This window comes from Rhinolophus sinicus, chromosome 12 (assembly GCF_057876585.1).
Source record: "Rhinolophus sinicus isolate RSI-liver-muscle chromosome 12, RSI-T2T, whole genome shotgun sequence".
Classification (NCBI taxonomy): domain Eukaryota; kingdom Metazoa; phylum Chordata; class Mammalia; order Chiroptera; family Rhinolophidae; genus Rhinolophus; species Rhinolophus sinicus.
Genome location: NC_142512.1, coordinates 52,108,782 through 52,118,874, shown reverse-complemented (window position 1 = coordinate 52,118,874; position 10,093 = coordinate 52,108,782). Strand labels below are relative to the sequence as shown.

The 10,093-nt window shown below is 55.4% G+C and overlaps 1 pseudogene; it reads left to right on the top strand.

Annotated features, from left to right (window-relative positions):
* Positions 1-6,962: 6,962 nt before the first annotated feature.
* LOC109451895 (small ribosomal subunit protein uS19 pseudogene) lies at positions 6,963-8,424 on the top strand (annotated as a pseudogene).
* The last annotated feature ends 1,669 nt before the right edge of the window (positions 8,425-10,093 follow it).

The following is a 10,093-nucleotide window of genomic DNA, read 5'->3' as shown; positions in this document are numbered from 1 at the left end:
GGCTTGGGGGCCAGTGGGGAGGGCGTTGGTGCTGCTGGGTGGGGGCGCTCCAGGCACACTTGCAGTGCCAGCATTGAGGTTTTTTTCACTATAGGGGCCCCAGAAAAGATTTGGGGGTGACTGAGTTGTGGGGCTTCTCAGCAGAACTTCCCTCTGCCAGGCAGCACAATCAGAGCCTCCTTCTGCCCAAGGCAGTCTGTGGCTCCCCAGCCACTCTGCCTCTTCCTCCACAAGCTCAGTGTGGGCTGGAGGGGGCTGGGGGGCTCAAGTGCGGCCTAGAGACCAAGAGGTTACCCAGCCCTAGGAGTAGAGCGGAAGTGACCACACGACGTGGCTGCAATGGGAAGAAGAGTTTGACAGTTGGGTGAGCTGGTGCTGAGAGGGGCAGGGAGGGGATGGACAGCCACTGAGTACCTACTACCTGCCAGGTACTTTGGTCATGGTTGAATGGACCTAGCTCGGGGTTTAATACCTGCAGATCCATGAGGCAAACGGACCGGCTGAATGAGAGGCAGTTGGGGGAGAGACAGCAGGAAGGAAGGAGGACGGACTGGGAGCATCTGGTTTCCCTTCCCCAGGAGCCTGGGTGAGAGAGACCAGCATGATGGCCTGGCCCCGCCCCATCTCAACTCCCAGGGACTTCTCACGCCCCGCCCTCCTGCCCACCTCGGGGGAAGCTGCCCCAGCTGGCCAGAGCTGCGGAAGCAGCTCAAACAACCCATAGTCCAAGCAGCCCTTCGTGATGGCGGTAACGTGCTCTGCTGCTTAGTGCAGACAGAGGAAGAGGAAGTTGTGGGTGAGCAGACGGGTGGCCGTCCAGCCAGAGGCCTGAGAGTCCTCTCCATCCACAGAGCCCGGCTCCCAGCAGGCCCTGTCCCACCTCACAGGTTCCCGGACCTGGAGAGGGGAGGATTGAGACCTGCTCTGACAGGGGCCTGTGGAGCTCAGCAGGGCACCCCGGGGGCTGCTCAGGAGGGGAGCACCCCACCAGCCAGGGGCCTGCTCCTGGCTCCACCGGAGAGACTGTCTTGGGGCTCATCAGTGTCACAGGCACGGGGACAGGGAATCCACAGTGTTAAGCCATCTCCTCGGAAGCCTCCCCTGCCTTCTGCAAGCCCCTCTCAGCCCCGCTCCCCGCCCTGCAGCCTTGTGCCCTGCAATGCCTATTTCTGTATTCAGGGATATCACTGCAGGCCCCCCTTTTCATGGACTTCACAAAAGCAGGACCACATGGGCCGCCACAGCCCCAGGCTCACATGCCTACTGCACTTCCCACGGAAGGGAAACTGGAATTGGGGATAAACACAGACAAAGCCAGGACATCGAGGCCTCTCTCGTCTTCTTGCCAAACTCCGTCCCCAGGGAGAAGAAACAGATAGGACTTAAAATGGTGAGAGCAGGTTAAAATCCATCCAACTGAGCATTTAAGATTCATGCACTTAAGATTCATAAACCACAGCAAAAACCAGGTTCCAGCAGAGGCCAGCAGTCTACACATCCGGAAGGGGGAATAGTGGCAGCATCAATGCTCATCTACCCACAGCCCCCTCTCCAGCTCCTCAGGGACACGCAGAGATGGTGGCTTCTAAGAGGGCCACCTCCTCCCGGCACTGGCCTCTAGTGTCTCCTGAATCACAGGTAATAACCTGGGTCCTTCCAGGGAACAGGACTGGGGCAGGAGGTTATTGAGGGGGGCTGGCCCTCGAGGCTCCCTGACTGTGACAATGGGGACAGCAGATCAGTGGGGGCCGGCGCCCTTGTGGCCTGGCCCTGAGCTGCATCCTGGCTGCTTGTGCGTCCTTGTCCAGTCAGTTTCCCCTTCTGTGAAATGGGAACACTGCTACTCACCCTGCCCACTTCAAAAGAGGCTGAAAATGAGAATAGAGATGTGAATTCACTCATCTGTCACTTACATGTGGTTTACTGAGCTCCCACCATGTGCATGTGTCAACCTCAACGCCTCACGACTCAGAGAGATATGATAACCAACCTGAAAATCACGTTTAATACGTGTGTAGGTATTAACCCCCAAACTTTCGTCCACCATACCACGGCTCTCGGGGTGCAGTGGGGAGTGACTGCACAGGGGCGGGAGAGCGTGGCTGTGAGAAGCAGTGGACGGCCCGCAAACTGCTGACCCAGGAACAGCAGGGGAAGAGGATGTTGAGCAATTATGGCCATGAGAACCTACACTGACAGGCTTGCCTGGGAGTTTCCTTTCCCCACCCCACCTGCCTGCACCACAACCATCTCCACTTCCTCCTCCCTCCTCACCCAGGGGATGGTCCAGGCCAGAGGAACACAAAACACAGCCTGTAGGCTCCTGCCACTGTGCTGACCAAAGGTGGGGTGAACCAGCAAGGGGTCAGTTCAAAAACCTCTAATATTTGGCTTCAGGAGATACATTTGCCCTGGAACTTGAATGTGTGCCTTTCTGATTTTGTGAGGATGACACCAACTCCCAAGGCCTCGGCAAGGTCAGACATTTCCTCCCCACCCCTCCCCACACACCCCTACAACCATCGTGACCCCGCTGCACCTCTGTCCCAGAACCACGGTGGTCTCCCCACAGACACTTCCAGAAGCTGGTAGAATATGTGTGTTTCCAAGGGCTACTCGAGGCAAGTCAAGAGGTATTCGTGCTTGTAAGAGGTGAGCCCTAACTGTAGGTGAGGCTGTGTCTCCCTCCCTGTTCCGAGGCAGCAGGTAAAACCAGGGAAGTCTGTCTACAAACCAAGAACCACAGTATGTGGTTCAAAGATTCCAACAGAGGGGCTGGGTGTCCTACCTCTCCCTAGGGAGTGAGGAGTCAGTGCAGTGGTGTAGGTGCTGCTGGCCAGTGGAGCTAAAGGCAAAATGTACTTATACTCTGGCCTGGCCTGGCCTGGATGCCGGTGTTCCCAACTCATTCCATCACAGTCTGAATTCCAGCACCTTCCCTGCTCTAATTCCCGACTTCCTGCCTGGCTCCAGACACCTCGTTCCACCTGGACTCCATCCCAGCTCATCCCTGCTTGTCTGTCCCATCTCTGCTTGGCCCCAAGCGGACACGTAAGGGGCCCAGAGATTCAGGGTGGTGGGGAGGGAGTGAACAGGGACTGGACAGTGGAGCTGGGGGCGGGGACCAGATGGCCAAACCCAGCCCTGCAGCAGGCAGGTTGTGGGGCATGCTAGGAAGTGCAACAGTTCCTGGTCCTAGTTCCTCAAGTGGTCAGAACCAAGGAATACAAATCAGGCAGTGGGACCCAGCAGCCAAGAAGCAGTGAAGTCTGCACTTACAGAGACACTGCTCTTCTTAGAACTCAGGTAAAGTCTGACCTGGCCAGCCAGGAGCAGCTCCAGTGCCATCTGTTGGTCGTTGCCAGAACTGCCAGCTTTCTTAAGCAGGTAACTTTGTTCCTGTCTCTGCAAGTCAGGAAGTGGAGAGGCTTCTTTCTGTACAGGTATCCAGGTGTGTGGCACTAATCCTTCCAGATCCCCAGCCAGTAGACTGGGAACAAGGGGAAGCCTCCAGCCTCTCGGGAAAGGGGCCTGGGGGCTTCAGAGAGGCAGGCTGGCCCTGCGTGGTGAAGGAGCAGGTGAAAAAAAGGGTAGAAGTGATAGAGAAAGAAACAGGACAGTGGCCAGCCCTCGGACCAGGCTACCCAGGAGGGATGGGGGACTCTGGAGCTCAGCTTCGGGGTCTCTTGGGACCCTGGTTCGAAGCCCATGAAACCCAGTGGGTGCTCAGATGCCCAACCAGACCACTAGTTCTGAGGTCAACCTGGACTGGCCAGCTGCCTCATTAGGGCGGCAGGCTGCTGTTCAACTTCCTGCCTCCGTTGGCCGGTCCTAGAAGAGGGGCGGTGCTGAGGCTGCAGGTGGGGGTGGGAGGGCATCAGCCTCACTTTGGGGACTGAGAAGGCAGACAGGCAAGCCAACCTCACACTTCCCTGCCCTCCCCTCCCGGTTAAGTTCTCCAGCAAGACTGGGGCTGGAGACTGCACCACCCCAAGGCTCCCTGCAGACAGGAACCCCTTTCTGAACGTGTGTGTGGGCCACAGGGGAAGCGACCTGAGGGTGAGAACTTAAGTGCTGCTGAGGTTTCCAGCTCTAGAGAATGGGAGGCTCAGCTTTGACGTGGGCAGTTTCAGGGATCAGAATACACGTGTGTATGTGTGTGGGATGGGGGGTTAGAAGAGCTAGCACAGCACTGCAGGGCTGTGGGGTGAAGCAGCAGAGAAAGGCATAGTCCTAGCATGCTTCCTAGTTGCGCTGACCGCCTTTGTTTACACAGAAGCTGCCAGGGGTCCCCACCCCGCATGTGTATTAGGCTCTCCTGGGGAGCTTTTTAAAAATACCCGTTCCTGAGCCACCTCCCCAAGCTGTTTCCCCTTTTCTTACCCAACTGAGCCCTGAGATTCTGATTCGGCTGATCTGGGTGGAGCCCTGGCACGGCACCCACGCCCTGAGGAAGAGGGAGGCTGGACGATGCTTCAGGGTGCAGAAAAGAGGTTTCTGACAGACCCTGGACACACCCAAGAATAGGTGGAGGATGCACAGAGGTCAGCGGGGGACTCGATTTCAGGGACACACTCTCCAACCCCTGGACAACAGAAACTCTCCCCAGAGAAGGAGGGGGCTACTCGACAAAGCCGGTGGCTGTGAGACCTGGTGTCTCAGCCCTAACCCTTCTATAGAGTCAGATCCGTAAAGTTGGCTCTGAAAATGAATGAATGGATGGGTGGATGCTGACAGTGATTAAGAACATGGACTCTGGGTCTTACTGCCTGGTTTTGAATCCCAGCCCTCCCTCTTCTGCATGTCAACTCAGACTTCATTCAATTCTTCCCTCCTCTTCCTTCTTCCTCCAAGTAGACTGTTGAAGCCAAGATCTAAGACACTGCCATGCTCTCTGATTCCACCAGGGGGCACTCTATGTCCAGACCCCATTTATTTGCTTGACAAATATTTGATGGCTGCCTGTGTTGTGCCAAGTACTGGGCCCAAAGATGAGACATGAAGATTAAAAATAAAACAATACTCCTTTCCCCCACTCCCTTCTGCTGCCTCTCCCCAACTCCGGTTCAAGCCGTTGCTTCTCAGTCTAATTGTGTAGGACACAGCTCCCTGGCCCATCCTGGTATTATGAGCCTTGCGCTCCCCCTGGCTGAGACAGTCGCTTGCCAGTCACGGTGGCACACGGTAGCCCGCGGCAGCACTCAGAAGCTGCAGCACTCAGAAGCCTAGGGCAGCTCATGCCAACCTCTGGCTGCTCAAGGCAGCACAGCTCCAGAGAAAGCTGTTGTTCACAATCTTAGCTGTAGAGGGCGCCGCTCATGGCCCATGTGGCAATCGAACCCACCACCTGGGCGTTAGGAGCCTGGCGCTCCAACCACCTGAGCCACCCAGCCAGCCCAAAACAATTCTCCTTTCCAGGAGTTTGTGGTTTAGTGGGAAGCATGTAAAAACAAAGATGGGAAAACAAAGGATTACCTTAAAAGGTAGAAGGGCTACTCAGGTGAAAGCAAAAATCCCAGGGGCCTGGGTGAAAGAGGGTCCCTCCATCAGACAGGAAATGGTGCAGACAAGTGGCCCAGGGTCCTGGATCCCAGCCCTGTGTCCCCACCCCTCATCCTAGTCTCACATGATCCTCCTTGAGGAATTCTGGCAGGAGAGACAGAGCCCTTGAAAATTCCAGAAGGATATATGGCCTGATGTAAATGGAACCTGAGTCATGGGAAGTGTTGGGGGCCCTTTGTCAGGCAGCCCTAGCAAACCAATACACCAGGCCCCTACTCACTCACTGGTCCCTCTGGAAATGGACCTTGTAATGACTCAAGCTCCTCTCTTGACCTTCATGATTATGACCAAGGTAGAGACACTCTCATCCCAGCTCAGTCTGTCCCCTTTGGCCCCATTTTCCCATCTGAGACAACCTCACCCCCCAACACAAGTCATGGACACATGCACACATAGGGGTGGCTCTGTTCCCGCAGCCCATATGGCAGCACCTTATTGATATGGTAAAGTAGCTGTAGAATTCACGGAGACAGTAATGTAGGTGGCTCTGACATCTGACATGTGGCTGAACTGATGAGGAGAGATGGAGTTCCCGGATTTGAGGAGGTAGAACTGTGTGCCAGACAGACTTGGGTGCTAGGCGCGAGTTCAGTGTGGGAATTGATGTCAATTAGAATGATGGCAGCGAACAGCCTTTAATAAATATTGATGAACTAACTGATGAATGAATGAGCCAAATGTTATTCCCATGTCTGTATTGTCTGCCTGATGGGACACGGCCATGTTTTATAATGATGAACTACACACAGAGAAACTGCAAATGGCGTCAGCATGCCCATCTGCTCCATGAACGTAGGTCTAACTCAGTCTTCTCAGAATGGCAATTATTTAACAAGGGTGGGGTAGGGGTGGGTGTGGGGGCCTCATCCACCTTCATGCAATGAACATACTCTGCCTTCTCCAGGCCCCCCATCCTGAGCCTCCCCAAAAACCCTCCCAAGGGGAGAACGCACTGGGAAAACTAGGCAGGACACAAGCCGCCTGTCTTTCGTGGAGGATGAGGAATGAGAAATGTGGCCGAGCACTGCTGCGAGTCTGGCCTTCGTGAAGCCTGGGGCGCTGCTACAGGGTGAACTTTGGGGCTTCGTTTCTTTCTTTCAGATCAATTATTTTTAAATACGTAATTTATTTTCATGGAGAAGGAAAGAATGAGAGGAAGGGAGGAAGAGAGGAAGGAAAGAAGGAAGGGAGGAAAAAAATAGTAAAATGTCCCCCAGTTAATGTCCTTAACTGCCAGGTCCCAGTGACCCACCCCCTCCACTTTTACCTGTTATGGTGCCTTTTGATTCTCTATGCAAATACAGGTAAATATGTGTCTGGAGGTGGGGGACTATTAAAACTTTCCCTGTAAGTGTGGGAGTGAATCCTTTTGAAAAATCCTACTTTCTTTCTGAAGAACCGGCAAGATGGCGGACTTGGAGCAAAAGAAAAAGCGGATCTTTCCCAAGTTCACCTACCGCGGCGTGGACCTCGACCAGTGGCTGGACACGGCCTATGAGCAGCTGATGCAGCTGGACAGCGCCAGCTGCGGGTGGCAGACCTGGGCCTGCGGAGGAAGCCGCACTCGCTGCTGACGCGCCTGCGCAAGGTCAAGAAAGAGGCTCCACCCCTGGAGAAGCCCGAGGGGTGAAGATGCACCTGTGGGACACGATCATCCTGCCTGAGATGGTGGATGCACCATCAGTATCTACAAGGGCAAGACCTTCAACCAGGTGGAAATCAAGCCTAAGCTGATTGGCTACTACCTGTGTTTCCCCGAAAATAAACCCCAGTTCAGATCGTCAGCCAGACAGACGCATTTAGTACGTTATGACGATGTTCCAGAAGAAGATGACATGACTGTTATTCAAATAAATGCAGGCTGTGGTACATGAAAAAAATAAGACATCCCCTGAAAATAAGCCCGAATGTGTCTTGTGAAGCAAAAATTAATACGAAACCCGGTCTTATTTTTAGGAAACACAGTGTCTGGGCAAGTTCTCCATAACTTACAAGCCGGTGAAGCACAGCCAGCCTGGTATGGGGCCACCCATTCCTCCTCCTTCATTCCCCCCAAGTAGCCTGCCTGGCCATAAAGGCACAGACATCTAAAAAAAAGAAAAGAAAAAAAGAAAATCCTACTTTGCATGTGGGGAGGAGGGGTTGGTGCCAACAGTATCCTGCCCCCACCCTCTCTGTGCCCTCCGCTTGGCTATGATGACCACCCCCACGTGGGCCTGGTCAAGAGCCTGGAAGGAATCTTCCCCAGCTGGGACTGATTCGTTTTTTGTCCTTCCCTAAAACCCCACTCCTTACCTTTGAGTGTGTATGTGCAAGCACGTGTTGCGAGCATGTGTGTGCATGTGTGTGTGTATGTAATGTGTGTGTGTAAGGTTTTTGCCTTCCCTATCGAGAGAACAGGCTGAGCCCCTGCCACGTCTAGTGAACTCCAAGGACTGGGGTCCGTAGCTGAGCCCCGCTGGCCGGGATGCTCCCCTGCGCCTCAGTTCTAACAGCCTCAGTTGGTGGTCTCAGCCCCCCAGGCCCCCTCCCCCAGCTTCTCTCCAAGAACCCCAAGGGTGCCTGATGGACATACTGTGTGAGTCTCTTTGTGGTGCCACAACTACTCTGACTGCTAGTGACAGGAAAACATCTGAGTGGCCCTCATCCCATCCCAAGGCCTGCTCAGCACCCACCTTAGTTAGAGCAGGGACTGAGAAGGTGTTTGCACAGTGAGAGGAGCTGGCTGGTCACATCCTGCCCAGATGTTGTCAGGCTAAGGGTCTCAGTCCCCAGGCTGGACTGAGATGTCTGTGAACTAGCCTGGGGGGGTGGGGGGTGGTAAAATACCCTCACAGACTCCTGGGATGGTGGGGACCTACAGTTCCAGGCCCAGGGAGGGCCCTGGGTGCTGGCTCAGCACCCACTTCATACCCCACAGAAGTGGTTCTCAACCACAAGAGAGTTTGCCCCCAGGTGACACTGGGCAAAGTCTGGAGATATTTCTGGTTGTCACAATTAAGAAGGTGGTGGTACTACTGGCATCCAGGCCAGGATGCTGTTTAGCATCCTACAATACACAGGATGTGGCCCCACCACAAAGAATGATCTGGTCCCAGTGTCATTAGAGCGAGGCTGAGAACCCCGCTCTAGAGCCAGATCCAAGACAGAGGTGGGGCTCCCTGGGCACCTCGTCGCATTACACCCACCCATGTAATGTAAAGAGCCCAGTGGGCCTCCCGAGAGATTCCTTCTCTTGGGAACCGGGACCTGCTATGTGCTAGGCCCAGAGATACAGGGATGTATGCTGTAGGTACCGGCTGTAGGTACCGGCCAGGATCCGCGGCTTGCAGCCTGGGAGGGGAGAGGAAAAAGCCCACAAGGCTGCAATCCGGGAAGCGAGGCTGAGTGGAGGGACCCAGGCAGGAGTGGGGAGCGCGGCGGGAGCCCACTGAACAGCCGGTCCCTGCCCTGCTGGTCCGGTGGCTGGGATCAAGTTGCAGGGACGTCGGGCGGGGCTTGGGGTGGGGAGCAAGAGGCGGCCTCGGGTTGGCTGGGGTCGGGGGCGGGCCCTCGCTGGAGAATGAAGTGAGAGCGCCGGAGGCTGGATCCCCACCCCCACCAGCCACCACTGCAGGTGTGTGGGGGAGAGTGGGGTGTCTAGGGTGCAGCCAAAGGGATTCGGGAGGCTGTGCCCTCCCTACACCCACTCAGGGCAGGGCCGGGCCGCCGCTGTGACGCTCTGTCAAGGAACCATAAAACCTTCTGTGGCCTCTGGTCCCCACTGGTCCTCTGGTTCGGTGGGACAATGAAGGAGCAGCTGTCACCTTTGTGCGCCCCGATTGCGCCTTTAGAATCAACACAGGGCTCCTCCACAGGTCCCTGGCTTGGAGAGGCCTAGGGGAGCGAGCGGAGAGTCACTGGGATTTGGCCCCCTTGCTCACGAGGACCCAGCACCTCTGTCCCAGGCACAACCAGGCATTGGCATTGCATCCACCTAGCTCCACTCCAGGCTTTGAGTCACGCCACTGGGACACACCCTCAGTACAGCCCTGTGGGTTGGGGTCCCTCCCATCTCCTGGGGGCCCCAACTGCAAGGCTTAGGCAGAACTGGAGCTTGAGGTCCATTTCACAGATGAGGAAACCGAGGCAGAGTCAGGGAGCTGCCCAAGGTCAGGGAGCTAGTAAGAACCAGGTCCCGCACAAGGAGCCCTGTTGACAGCAAAGGTGCCCTTGGGAAAGGGTGCCTGTTGGAAGCAGGATGTGCCTGCCTAATGCTAACATGGATCCAGGATGGAACCTGGATGGAACCCAGTCCCACTTCAGCCCTTGGGCCTGACCTGGCAGAGGAGTAAGGCTGTGAGCCCCAGAGAGCAGGGACCAGCTCTTGCTCATCTCTATGTCCCCAGAATCAGCACTCAATAAACATTTGCTGACCGACAGAAAGCAGTTCAATCCTAGCTCTTCAACCTGGCTTCTTGACTTCCTGTGTCCCAGGTGATCCTCTTAACAATTTGTTTATCCCTGTTATTCACTGCCTTGGCACTGCCAA